This window comes from Neolamprologus brichardi, chromosome 15 (assembly GCF_056152115.1).
Source record: "Neolamprologus brichardi isolate AB-2024 chromosome 15, ASM5615211v1, whole genome shotgun sequence".
In the NCBI taxonomy this organism is placed as follows: Eukaryota; Metazoa; Chordata; class Actinopteri; order Cichliformes; family Cichlidae; genus Neolamprologus; species Neolamprologus brichardi.
In genome coordinates this window covers 39,686,123-39,700,863 of record NC_142118.1, presented here as the reverse complement: position 1 = coordinate 39,700,863, position 14,741 = coordinate 39,686,123, and the positions used below count along the sequence as shown (strand labels likewise).

General features: G+C 42.9%; 1 long non-coding RNA gene and 1 pseudogene across 2 annotated transcripts; both read right to left on the bottom strand.

The window, feature by feature from the left end:
• Positions 1-1,392: 1,392 nt before the first annotated feature.
• Positions 1,393-2,709, bottom strand: LOC102790378 (uncharacterized). The gene is made up of 3 exons (XR_436926.2): positions 2,627-2,709; positions 2,303-2,460; positions 1,393-1,683 (listed from the first exon to the last, which is right to left on the bottom strand). It is a non-coding gene; the product is annotated as an uncharacterized LOC102790378 (long non-coding RNA).
• A 1,542-nt stretch (positions 2,710-4,251) lies between these two features.
• On the bottom strand, positions 4,252-5,548 carry LOC148098651 (uncharacterized; annotated as a pseudogene). Its single transcript, XR_015720756.1, has 4 exons — positions 5,496-5,548; positions 4,804-5,371; positions 4,474-4,642; positions 4,252-4,384 (listed from the first exon to the last, which is right to left on the bottom strand). The product of XR_015720756.1 is annotated as an uncharacterized LOC148098651 (transcript).
• Between the last annotated feature and the right edge of the window lie 9,193 nt (positions 5,549-14,741).

The window sequence follows — 14,741 nt, the reverse complement described above, 5'->3', positions numbered from 1 at the left end:
TATTCTTAATACTGCAGACTTGCAATGTGTAAGTTGTCCTAACAGTCATCTTAAGTAAGCTTTACTTAGTTTTTTTGAGGCAACGAGTTTCCTCAATTTTTTTGAGTTCTGGGAACTAACAAGGCTGTACAGTGTACTCAAAATGAGTAAGTTGCCCTAACTTGGTCATCTTACGTAAACTTGATCCAATTTTCTTGAGTTCTGGGAACAAATGAGCTTGTACAGAGTACTCAAAATAAATAAGTTGTCCTAATTTAGTCATTTTTAGCTAAGCTTTACTCAATTTTTTTTGAGGCAACGAGTTTCCTCAATTTGTTTGAGTTCTGGGAACTAATTAGATTTTACAGTGTACCTACTTCTTTGTTCATTGTAAACAATTGTACTTTCTGTAAAGTGGTTTCAATAAAACAGAAAAGAAAAGTATGTTTTGTTTTGTTTTTTTTTATTCAAGATCTGTTCACATGTACTTAGCAAGAGTGAATACACAGCGTTAAAAAATGGTACTTAGTGTAGTGAGGAAGGCGAAAAGCAAAGAGAGCGAATGAAGGTAATATTGAAGTAGGCGCAGTTTTGAAGTGGTGAAAGGCAAAGGCATGAGTGTAAGCGTGATTGTGATTTTCTTCGGGTAATAAAAGGTAATAAGAGAGATGTAGAGCGGGCGGAGGACTTGGCAAGAGCAGGAAAAAGCAAAAAGGAAACGCGAGTGCGCGTCTCCCTGCCCCCCAAGCGAGGGCCGTGGCACTGAAACGGCCGGCCGAGAGAACGCTTGAAAAAAAGGACATTTATCTTTTCTTCTTCATCCAGCTTTTTTTCTCATCCTGTTTACAAAGTACACATTAAGCTTCTTCTGCAATATTCTTACACACTAATTACACATGGAAACCTACCTACTTCTTTCTTGCATACAACAAAATGGGACCCAACCACTTTAATCACCCAACTTACACTCCCTCACGCTCTGTCTACTATAGGGCGGAGGAGCGTCCTGTCACGGCCCACGGCCCCTCCCGCCATGACACCAGGCCAAACAAAGCACACGGAAGTCTCAGCTATGCTTCCTACGAGCTGTGTTGTTGGTTGCAACCTTAGATCACACCATAGGGAAGGCAAGAAGCTGGAAAATCGCCTCTTTTCATCCTTTCCCCTCCTGGAGGCAACGGGAGTTATCTCATGTATTCGATATTACTAAACGGTAAATTTTTTTTACGGTAAATTCCTGGCAACCACAGCTGCCGGTATTTTACCGCTAAAAATACAGTACAATATGAGGAACATAAATGGTTTACCGTACATTTTACATTTGCAACCACTAAATATAGAAAAATCTAAAGATGCTCATATATAACCGAGGTAGTGAATATTACTGATAAACAATGAGAAAATTTGACATAGCATTTGAAAACAGACTAAACATATCATTTTCTCTATTCCTACAAAACAGCATAGATCTTGAGAATACAGCATGTGTCCATATATATGGCTGGTAATCCATGGAGGAATGAATAAACATGAAACTAAATATTACCTGCCCCTGACCTATCAACAGTAATGAGTCACTGGGTCCTGCCTTGGTGAAGGAAAGGACTCAGTGGAGTTTCTAATGTGCATGGTGTCGAAGATACAAGCTCTGCAGGAGTACTTCAGTGTCCATCAGGAGTTCACTTTGGACTGGCAGGATCCCCTCTGCAGCAAAAAATGGACAAAGTTTGATCAGTGCTTGAGCAAAATGCACAGAAATGAACAAAACATGCTGCCAAAAACAGATCTAATGATAAATGATTTCTTAAGTGTAAACTATACAGTTCTTAAAGGATAGCTATTGTCAAAATGCAACCTGGGCTGTTTTGTTTTTTTTTTTACTGTAAACAAACATATATCTAAAAGCATAATTACGACAAACGAGCCGTTTTTGAGATTGACCGTGATTTTGTTTTGTGGTCAATAGCCAGTGAATGGGAATACTAGGGGGCCGGGGCATAAATTTGAGCGCGTCAAAATCGATACAGTAAAAAAAAAAAAAAAAAACAGTTATAGCAATAGTTATCCTTTAAATCTACTTATGTAAAAGTGATACATAGACAACGCAGCCCTAATCACAATGATAATTTGTTGGAAAACGTATTTAAGTTTCCTATTGATTTATCAGAGAACTTGAAGTTAATGGCTGAATGCATGGTGATGAGACCTATCATTCAATCTACATTTTATAGCGTATGAAACTGCTCACCTGGACATGAACCTGAGCTCGGCTGATTAAGATTAGTGTCTCCTGTCCATCTTTCTTTAGCAAAACACTGCTTACCTCTTATTGAATCTTTGGGTGCAGACTTAATTGAAGAGCCTCGTATAAACAGGCAGGGTGTGATGTTTAGGGAAACCAAAGAATACAGGCGCCATCATTTCTGCCAGAAGACTCATGGGGTGCAACGAAGCTTTCATTGTGGACTGGCTAGATACCTTCTGCATTCAGAAAGAAAACAAGAAGGGCATACACCATAAACAATAATAACTGACAAAAATAATGAGACAAGAAATTAAAGTAACAAAATAAGTGCAAACCAAGTTTCCCTGTGTTGCAGTGTAGCTGAATGTTTTTCAACAATTTGATTTACGGTAAAACACATACCAAATATTTCCAGCCAAGGTTTGTTTCAATCTTCAGCATGTTTTTCCTGCCATTGTCTTGAAACTGTTTCATCTGTCCCTCTCATGTGATGCTGTTTACAAAAACAAAACAGCAATATTGTAAAGGGAAAAAGGAAAATGAATTTAATGGAAAAAAAAAAGATTATGACCTGAAATCTCACCATTTCCTGAGAGTCACAGGTCCTTTGAGTATCCTTATGGTTTCTGCTCAAATTCAGTGTCTGAAAAGGGCAGGAACAAAACAAACCTTTTTAATCATAATAAAGACAAAATAAGATTTAGAGACAGACAACAAAGAAATGTGTAAAAGATCTTCTTGAATCTGTTTACTTTACTAACCTTGAAAGAGACTCTTGGGTCTTAGCTGTGCCACCACCCTTAAACCTTAAAACAAATGCATCAGAAAACCACTGCAACAAAATTTCAGATGTCCTTCACTGACATTTTTATTGTCTTGAACATATTTTGACCTCCACATACTTGCTGCTAGTCAAATATATTGCTTTAAACAAATAAAGCCAAAACAAGCATCTAAAGCTTCTCCTGGCATTATGAAAAAAGAAAGCCAAAACTGCTTAACCTCTACACTTAAAGTCAACTAACAAATGTATATTAACCATTTTCAGGAAAACATGAATTTGAACAAGCACATAAGCTTGTGACATCACTTTTGCAGAAACGTACAGCTACAAAATGCTATAATAACAGTTAAAGTCAAGTAATGTGTGTAACAGACAGTGCTGTTTAAATTTCAATGTTAACAGTTCAGTGCAACACTTAACTTGTTTGCTAATTAGGGCAATACAAAATTCAAATAGTTTAAACTCTGTTGTATAGAATATAGAACATCTCTGAAACATCAAAGGTACAGTTCTCAGTAACAATCCCTAGTTAGAGGGATTGTTTAAAGATATATGGTCAAAACCTCTGAAAAGCATGCCTGTGATAACAGAAATCAGGTAAGAGCACAGTACTCAATATCAGCTGGGATAACTGAAAACATAAACAACACAGTAGTTCCCAGTCAAGGTACATCTTATCCTATCTGCATCTTAAGGATAAAGGACACTCTTTCGAGGATGCCAATGTTCACATTTTGGACAGAGAGGACAGATGGTTTGAAAGAGGAGTGAAAGAAGCCATCTATGTCCACTGTGAGCGACCATCTTTGAACAGAGGCGGTGGTTTACGACACCAACTCTCTGCCATCTATAATCCAGTTTTGAGATCCCTTCCCAGACGCCTTAACGCCCACTCACACCCTGGGACATCTGACCTCAGGAATTTGCATGATAAGGTGGGGCCAGGTTTCACAATGAACTCACCTGAAACTCTGGCTGATTGGGACCCACACCCAGTTCCACACCTTGGCTCAGGCGATTAGAGGATCATCAGGGGGTCCTTTTGTCCCTCTGTGGGGGGACACTCCCACTAGGGTTATATCTGGGACTCTCCACCATTTGACCTTAGAACTGAAGAAGCCTCTCGGATGAGAGGTGAAACGTCTTCAAGTAACTTAAAGAAGTCCAGACGCTTTTCTTTGCAAGCTCCTTTGACCAGTCAAGGTACAGTTAAGCTGACTGTACCGATCTGTTCAAAGTGTCTTTAAACGGTCTCTCGCCACTCGTGATCAGAGAGATCGGCGATGAGGGTGAGTACTCTTGGGTTCACATGCAGTGTCTTCTTCTTAGTTTTTTCAACTTTTGTTCCCTTCTCTGGGTTAATGTTGAAGAAACACCTTGATAAACACAATAATCCATAATAAAACACTATACAATGGAAAAAAAAGAAAGAAAGGGAAAGGCAAGGGAAAAGTAAAAGAATTACCTCTGAAGAAATTCAAGTGTGGAGCCAAGTTCCAGGGGATAGTGGATGTTCAGGCAGTAGTAGCTACCAAGCATCAGACAGATTGCAGAGATGAAGTCAGTTATTTGGTCATTTACAACTTTGTGGTCAATGCTGAGCACGAACAGTCTTGATGCAAAACAGGAGGATCCTTGGAATGAAATACAAGTGTAAAAGAATTAACTGTAAAACCCCCTTTACCATTCAAATGTGTTTTAAAATAGTGAAAGTGCAGACATTTAATATAGCGTATCCTTGCATTAGCTTAGGTTCTGTGCACTTCTGTGCACACTGTACTGATTTTCAACTCACCACAAACAATGATACATGGTGTCACAGGCTTGGACTTCTTTTGCCAGACATGTTTCATCAACATAGTGGAAGAGGGTCTCCTCTTTTTCATCAAAATAGGAGAGGAGGAGGAGCATCATATCTTTCACGTCTTCTGAGCAGCCCTTCAACTGTCCCCTCTGCATCGAAGCTTTATGACAGCCTCCAAGACACGCTTGCTCTTGTCTGCACAAGTGGTTTTCAGAAAGTCCAGAAGCCGTTTTCCCTTCTTTTCCAGACTGGTGAGGAAAGTCTCTTTCAGCGGTACCCCAGTAAGTTCTTCAAAATGGACTGTCATTCCAATCGCCTGAAACAAAAAAGGCCACTCTTCTTTGAGGGTTTGCATGTCTGCTGCGCTGTTCATTGCTTTGCGCTGAGAGTAGTAGGTGCATTTCATTAGAGTTTTTACTTCTTCATGACTGAAGCTTGTATGTTCACTGAGAATCTTCATACGTTTCTTCTTCTCCTGCTGGGTTTCCAGTGTCTCACTGACTGGCAAAAACTTCATGTCCCACTTTATGCAGCCATATGTGTCTTGAACAGATGCTCGCTTTTCAGGTGTCACTTCATCGGTGTCATCTGATCCTCCCTGTTTGCGCTTCTGTAACACTGGTGAAGTAGACCTCTTCACATTTTCAATTCGTGCCTGAATCTGTTTTACCAAAGAGTGGTACCCCTGTCCTACCACATTCCCCTCTATGACATCCTGCAGTGACTTGGGATACATCGCAACCAGTTTTTTTGCAATTTCAGTCGAGGCTCTTCTACTTGGAGAGGCACAGGCTTTCATCATCATTTCATCATATCACAAACAATAGATTAATTGTACTTTTTGGACCTTGGCCAAAGCATAATAGAAAAAACAGAAAGCCCTTCATGGCTATTGTGCAATGAAATCATAATACTTACTGGTTTGTTTCCAGGCAGCCAGCAGTTTTCTTGCCTAAACTGGTTTCAGGACAGAGTTCAGATCAGTCTCACTGATGAACTGCAAGTCCTCAGATGTCTCCACTCCTAATGATTGTAGTGCCTCCAGTACAATTTCAAGGATTAAGGCAGACAGGTCCGGCAGCACCTTAGTAATGGAACTCCTTATGCTGTCCCCCATTTCCAAGATGTCTGATAAAAGAATGTGAATAAAGGTCAATTTACACCAAGTGGTACCTTTGGTCTTAAAATATGAAGCTGATCTTGCTTGATACTACACTTTTATACAGTGTTTCGTAAGTACCAAACTAACAGCACCATTATTGTGACAGCACACTGTGTTTCAGTGGAACCATTTGGTACCCATACTTCATGTAAGATGTTAATGGATAGAAATCAATTAAGTCAATGATGTTCACACACTGCATCTTTTCTTTTTCCTTTCTCACTGAGTGCAGATGATACTGAGAATGGTATTCTGTCACGTGCACCGACACCAGAAAATAAACACTGTCATTCTTAATCAAAATGAGAACTACTTCACCAAACTCAACAGAGTCAGAGCCCCCTGTGACAAGGAAGTGTCCTTTCTTGTACTGTGTTCCCTTGTACATCATTTCTACTGTGACCTTTGTATTGGTTTCAGTAAAGTCAAACATTTGAACTGCTTCTTGAATGGCTTTACTGTACTGCACTAAGCAAAATGGAGAACCATCTTTGACTTTCAAGACAGATTGACACAATGACCCTGCTGCAAGATAGGCTTGAAACATCTGATGTCTTTCAGAGAGTGTATGGCAGAGGTTTTTGAAATTTTTCAGATTTCTGGCACACCTCTTGAAATAACTGTGCTTACTTTCAAAGCGCATTGTCCATAATCTTATCAGTGGGCCAAATTTCAGAATCAGTGCTAGGTAATGGCGTAGAAAATGGTGTTTTGGTCTCAGGTAGCATTCTGGGAACAGAGCTTTTCTTGACTCTAAATATTCTTGAATAAGAATATCAAGATATGCTACCTGAGCCACTGAAGTTTTCTGAGCACACACCATGTCTACAATATCTTTCAGCTGCAGAGTTAAGTTCCACACATCATCTGTGGGGTCTGTCACTATGTCACCAACTATGAGAGGCAGCAATCGGAGGAAGTTCCAGTTCTGTATAGCCTGTCCTGAGAGTTTAGCTGCTTGAGGACTGACCTCAGATGGCTTTGTAGAAGCATCAGAGGCATGGTAACTAAACTGTTTGATGCGTCGGTTCAGAGTGGAGTAAGTGAACCATGCTTTTTTCTTTATGAAGTATTTCAGATACAGTGCCACATTATAAGCCAAAACTCCCTCAAAGATATCATGACCTAGACATGGTGGCAAGCCTGGCATGCAAACAGAAATCAAAAGAAAGCCAAGGAGGCGGGTTCAGAGGGGAGAGTATAAATAGGAGGCTCAAACACAGAGCTCTTCAGTATGCCCTCACCTGAGGAAGAAGCAACACCTTCGAAACATCGCGACAAGGGCATACTCATTTAATTTTTTTCAACTTTGTGTTAGTTTGTTATTTTAGTTTGTTATTTTGGGGGATTTTATTTCATGTTTTAATTCATATTTTATTGATTTTCCTTAAAAAGCTCTAATCAGAGATACATCAAAATTAAATTAAAAAAACACACAGAAAACAAATTGGGATTGAAAACACTTTATTGAAAACAAGCCAAAGTAACGGACACGAACAATGACAACCTGCAAAAAAGAAATGCTTACCTTTCAAAATTTAAACCAAAAACCATACTTACCTGAAAAGAAAAACCTGTGAAAGAAATACTTACCTTGAAAATCAAAACACTTATGGAGGTTCGGGTCCACACGGAGAGTTGCATGGCCCGTGCATGCTCTATTCCTCCTTCGGGAGGGACAGGTTCTTTTTCTTCAACCCTAACCCTAACCCCCTAACCCTTATAGGGTCGAAACGTTGCACGTATGGCACACTATTTTTTGGATGTTATTAATTGATTAAATAAAACTTTTGTTTTAATTTTTCTTTAATTTTTTTCCTTTTTTTCTTTTCATTTTCTACATTTGTATCTCGCCTCATAAAAGCTCGAATAACAGTTATAATTATTTAGATAACAAAGGCGAACCCACATCACAAAAACTACAACAATATACAAAACATAAAACACAACAACACAAACACAACAATTAGCCTGAGACTGAGGACCGGATGGCCTCAGAAGGTTGGACCGTCGTCCGATACGGGAAAAGGTGGAGGCTTTCCCGTAATCGTGACAACCAGCAGGGTGGGTTTCCTTCGGGAGGGATGGCCCGTGCGTTTCCTAATTCCCCTAATCCTAACCCCCCATCACTCCATTAACTGTAAAACTGAAATGCTTAATTTTGCACGATTATATTATCATAATCAAGATTATGAATAACGTTACAAGTTTACAAAGTCACAAATACCCATTAGATCCAAATCGAAACTAATAGGGCCTCACTTGCCCTTTAAAAATTAAAACACAGGTGAGTAATAAATTAGACCACTAAATATGAAAGATAATTTACTGTAAGACAACATTATCTCACTTTTCAATTGTTTTGTTATTGAAAGCCAAGATGGAAATAATTACATCAATTAAAGTAATTGCACTAAACCTGAGACACACTGCAGGGTCTAATCAACCCTGACAGGGCCTTCCTTGGAAGAGGGTGTCTAGTGATAATGGCCGAAACACCCAATGACTGCAAGGTCCACTACTGATGATGTGCCCTTACTAATTAAATCAAATGACAAAGTTAACACTAATAACACAATATAAAGATAACACAAAAATAAAAGCACACAAATATATAACAATAATATTAATAATAAATAATAATCAAGGTATAAAAAAATAACTTAAAAACCCACAAAGAAACAAATGGACGATTGAAAGTAAAACATTACAAATGGAAAAACAATTAAAATTCATGTTAAAAATATGTGAAATAAACAAAAGAATTTTGAAGTAGCAACAAAGACAGAAAAATTAAAACACTTGAAACGTAAGCCCTCCAAACTTAATATAGGGTCTCATATAATGGGGAGTGACCAAAGGTGCTGTCTCAGGGTCTCCTGGGGGCTACACGCTAACTTTCTGGGGAAAGAGGGAGGGGGACTGGAATGGGGTAGGGGAATGGGGTGCATTGGTGCATTTCCAATGGCCCTGTATCCAACCACTCACTCGTCAGATGAGGTGGGGAGGGTTATTGTGTTTTATTTCACAAACCTAACCATGGGGGTCCCTAAAACACAAAGACAAACAGTCAGAAGGTAAGACACAAAGTCACGAAACAACTAAGTAGGACAGAAGGAGACAAACAAAGAGACACAAGGAGATAAACAAAGGAAACGTAACACTGGAAAGGACTCAAAGGAAGGGGGTGGCATAAAGAGAAATATAAACAGAGAGAACGGGATGTCAAAGCAGCAGGGGGTGCCATGAAAAGAAAAACAACAATAAAGAAAACAAGTAGAAAATGAAGAAAAATAGAAAGACAAGTAAAAAAAAAGACAAAGAGGTCACAAGACAAAACAAGTCACGAAAGACGAGAAAGTCAAGAAAAACAAACAAAAAGAAAAGTAGTAAACAAATAAAGACAAATAGGTCACAAGTAAGGGAAAAGAAGTAAAGACAAGAAAGTCATGCAAAGAGAAAAACAGAAATAAAAGTAGGAAAGAATTTTTAAGAAAAACAAGTTGAAAACACAAGAGTGGGAGGAGCAAAGAAAGAGTATTAAAGCCAAGAGAGGGACAGAAAAGACAGAAGTCAAACAGACACAACACAACACACATTGGGCCAGCCTAAAGAAGGCAAAGAAATGTTGCGAGGGCCCAATGATGTACAATGCGCATACACCCAAGATCGGTAATTTTTGGAAACAGGGAAGGGACATCGCCACCCAGCCCCAATGATGGCCCGTGCACTTCAGGCCACCAGCAAGCTGGTAGCCTGTTCATTTACACAAACCTAACCCTCTGCTGCCTCAGTTCCTGCATGTTCTGAAAGCAGAGGCCTCATTTCTCCTTCTGCTGTTCTTCTTTAAAAGAAGAAGTGGCCTGCCCCTGCTGTGGTGTTTCCTCTCAGCCTTCGTTGTTTACCAAACCTCAGATCTTTTTCTTCAGCTGATCTTTGTTCTTCACAGGCTCTCCCGTCATACAGCTGACACCAGACGTTTGACTTTAAGGCTGTTGGACTTAGAGTGGGAGCGTTGGAGGCAGGTGTTTAATAAATGTCTCCAGTATTATAGTGATTAAGGATTTTTTTTTTTTTTGGACTTTAATTTCCAACTCCTTCTTCCTGCTTAGTGAAAGCAGGACATTTTTACCCTCTTACCTGCTGTCAGGAGCACAACTCTGACCCAGGAAGCATCAGTCTGCATTAATTTGGAGCTAACTGACCAAAAAGGTTTAAGGGGAAGTGCACTCCATACAGGGTCAGGCAGTTCATGGAGTCAAAGCCCTCCTATAGGAGATCTGCAGAAGGCTGAACAGTGAACATACTCAAACTGACCAGTCAAAGAATTCCAGTGATCGATCAGATGAACGTGGATGATGAAACTGATCATACATTTAGAAAAGAGAAATGTTCTCCACGACAGTCATCTGAGATAAACTATGAGTCGCTTTCATGATTAAAATTTGTTTAAATATCTAATTAAAGTCTATAAATTTACACAGATGTTGAAACTTCACAATAAAAGTTTTGTATAAACTGATGAAACAGCAGCTTCAGAGGCTCCACCCATAAGATGTGTTTGGATGCAGATATTAAAAGTGCGACATTGGTCTGATTTAGTCATCATTTATTAATAATGAAGCAGCAGCTGAGGTACAAACACGTAAACCGAAAAGTGCAGCGCTCACCCTGACAGTGCTGCAGGGAGCACTGCAAGTTTGCTGAATGAAACAGACGAAGAAGAGTGACTTTACTTCCTTGTTCACCTCACTCTCATCTCTCTCTCTTTCTGCAGCAAATCTGGACCAATGGGCAGTGAGCAGAGCTGCATCATATGACCTGTGCCTGGGTTACTCTGAAAAAGCGGAGCAGTGATGCGGCGGCTCTGCAGTGAAACAGAGACAGCTGGAGAAACACATCTGTGACTGGATTAGGTTAATACCTGTAATGCTGCGTGAGATGAGCCCCAGTTCACGCAGTAAACCTGAGCATAACCATGGACTACCGGGCACACTGGACGGATTACTCACACTGGGACCTCTTTAAAAAAAAAAAAAAGAGTTTATGCCAGGCTGTGTTCACATGACTGCTGGGATCATGTGACCTGTGTTCACATCTGTAGATGTGCTTACGTTGTGTTATGTAATCCATCCATCAAGTTATCCATCCATCAACCCGCCTGTCTTTCTGTCATGTGTTTTTTCCTTACCAACTTAGTTCTTTTGTAATCGAGTGAACACAGACACTGATTATCCAAGTTTCAGCTCTCCAGGTCTCGACTTAGCGCAGGGGTCGGGAACTCTAGGACTCAAGGGCCGGTGTCCTGCAGGTTTTAGATCTCACCCTGGGTCAGCACACCTGAATCAAGTGATTAGTTCATTACCAGGACTCTGGAGAACTTCAAGACATGTTTGCTGTATCCCAATTCAGGGTCTGCACGCTTGAAGTACTAGCACTACGCGTACTACGTACGGTGCGTACTATAAGTACGAGAAGTGCGGAAGTGAGAGGCTTGTGAAATGGGACGGTATACGCTTTGTCGCGCTGTTCAGGTTGCCTAGCAACCATGATACTAACCGCGAGACACGTTACATACAGCTTTGTTTGACAGAAATGAAGGAGAAAAATGTTTTGTTAGTCATTCATTTTTGTCATGACATCACTTTGATTAGTTGAGTATCTGAGGCTGAGACCACAGGACTGTAAAACACAATTGTTGGGCTTCATTTCTGTACTGAACAGTTATTTAAGATTAGTTAGTAAATAACAATTAGTTAATGTTGTCACGGCCAGGGGATCAGCAGGCCGCTGACTAGTAGTTCTCTCGCTCTCTCTCTTGCTCTCTCTCTCGCTCTCTCGCCAGGGCGGAACTCATGGTGGGTTCACGCCCTCGGCCCACGCCCCTCTGAAGAGGAAACACCTGGGCCTCATCAGCGCAGCCAGCATTTAAGCCAAAGAGTGGCTTCTACTCATCGCTGGATCATTGTGTGTGACTCACGTCAGTGCAGCCCGGCTCTGAGCAAGTTCTCTTTTTCCCTGCGCAAAACCTCTGACGTGTATTTCTTTCTGTACATAGATCCCCTGGACCCGACCCTGCATTCCCCGAGCGGATTCCTTTGTGTGAGTGTTTGGAGAGAGTTAGAAGAAGAGCGAGTGTCTTTTCCCTCCCTGGATTTCCCCGGAGCCTTTTTCCCTGTCACTGCTTTGTATATAGCACTACCCCCTCTGCACTGTTTGTAAATACACCTGGTGGAATTGTAATAAATACTGTGCCTCTGAGTCCTGCGTGTGAGTCCTCCAGCGAACCGTGACAAATGTTGTTCATGAGACTAAAGTCATCTCACTGTGGTAATGTAAATATAATATGGCCAATATTATATTATTGTCAGATTATTATATATATATATATATATGTATATATATGTGTGTATATATATATGTATATATACACACATATATGTATACACACACATATATATATATACATATATATATATATATACACATATATATACATTGTGGTGGACCACTGGAGGGCTCCACTCACACCCAGTTCTCAGGAAGTGTTGTTGCTGTGTTTTGGAGGGAAAAGAGTTCAGTTGTGTGGTGATAAGTAATAAACGAGCAGTGTCAATCGAGAGCTCTCGTGTCGTCTGTGTTTACCTCCACATTGGTGACCCCTGACTTGAACATGTTGCAGTCCGATGGTGGCACCGACTCCGCTCTGGATGCATCAGCAGCCGCCAGCCCTCTGCCTCCGGCTGCAGCTACGTTTGCTGTGGCGCTCGAGCTGCCGGACTTTTGGCTTCACGATCCCCCGTCGTGGTTCGTGCACGTGGAGGCTCAGTTCGCCCTTCGTGGCATCTCGGCTGACGACACGAAATATCACCATGTAGTGGCTTCTCTCGACCCGCTAGCCACCCGTCATGCGTTGACTCTCCTCCGGGACCCACCCACCCGAGGGAAGTACGCCGCCCTTAAGGAGCTGCTTCTTCGGCGCTATGCCCTCTCCGACGCAGAGCGAGCCGAGAAGCTCCTCTCCCTCTCAGGCCTGGGTGGCGGTACGGCTCTCGAACTGATGGAGCACATGCTATCCTTTCTCGGACCGGACGACGGGGGATTCCTCTTCGCCCACATATTCCTCCGACAGCTGCCGGCGGCCGTGAGAGCCGGCCTCGCCAACTCTCCGCTTCTGGGCACGAAGGATTATCGCTCCCTGGCTGAGGACGCGGATCGTATTCTCCTGGCTACCCGCACTTTCCACGATCACGACCTAGTTCCAGCTTCGCCGGCGGCGCCTTCCACTTCCCCACTGACCTGCCCCGACGTCTCCGATCCTTCGCTGACGGCAAAGATCGCGGCACAGCGACACCACGGACGGGACCTCTGTTTCTACCATCAGCGTTTTGGCGCCAGAACGCGCCGCTGCCTGCCGCCTTGTGCTTTTCCGACCCTGGGACATGGACCCCGCCAGTGCGCTGTAGCGGCCGCGACCGCTGGCGACAAAGAAAAACTGCTCTTCATAGAAGACTCGCGCTCTGGGAGACGTTTCCTGGTCGACTCCGGCTCCCAGAAGAGCCTCCTTCCCCCGTCCGGAGCCGACAGTTTAGCAGCGGGCTGCGGACCGCAGCTTATTGCGGCTAATGGCTCTCCCATCGCAACGTTCGGGGAAAGGTTCGTGACTGTTTGTTTTCATGGTCGGGATTTCCAATGGAACTTTGTTGTTGCCACTAGCTCTGTACCTATTTTGGGCGCCGATTTTCTTTGTGCCCACGGACTGCTGGTCGATGTCGCTAACAGACGCTTAATCGATGCACTGTCTTTTTCTTCAATGCCCTGTTTCACTCGCGCCATCGAGCCCCTGAATCGGGCTAATTTAGTGACTTCAGGGAATGTTTTTCAGCGTTTGCTCTTGGAGTTCCCTTCACTGACTGTTCCTAATTTTTCGAACACGGCAACGAAGCACGGGGTTGAACATTATATCCCGACGGTCGGTCCGCCGGTGTTCGCACGCGCGCGTCGCCTCGACCCCGCGAAACTCTCCGTCGCTCGGGAAGAGTTTGCCGCAATGGAGCGCCTCGGCATAGTGCAGCGCTCGAATAGTGCCTGGGCTTCTCCGCTACACATGGTGCCCAAGTCAGACGGTCGGTGGCGGCCGTGTGGGGATTTTCGCCGTTTGAATAATGTCACGGAGAACGACCGTTACCCCATTCCCCACATCCAGGATTTTTCCGCCCACCTCGCCGGCACCTCGATTTTTTCTAAAATTAACTTGGTGCGGGGGTATCACCAGGTTCCCGTGCGCACCGAAGACGTCCCCAAAACTGCCGTTATTACCCCTTTCGGCCTGTTTGAATTTTTGCGCATGCCGTTCGGCCTGAAAGGTGCCGCCCAGACTTTTCAGCGGTTGATGGACTCTATTTTGCGCGGGCTGCCCTTCGTCTTCGTGTACCTTGACGATATATTGGTGGCCAGCTGCTCTGAGAGTCAGCACGCGTCCCATCTGCACCAGGTTTTCCAGCGCTTGGCGGCACACGGCCTGATCGTCAACCCCTCCAAGTGCCAGTTCGGCTTGCCGGTTCTGGATTTCTTGGGCCACCGCATTTCCGCTGACGGTGTGGTTCCGTTGCCTGACAAGGGCATCCTGCGTCCTGCGTCCTGCGTCCGTTAAAGCGCTGCAGGAGTTCTTGGGGATGGTCAATTTCTACAACCGCTTTCTCCCCAGAGCTGCGCACCTGCTGCAGCCTCTCTATGCTGCCTTGAAGGGTAAAACAGCTAAGGACCC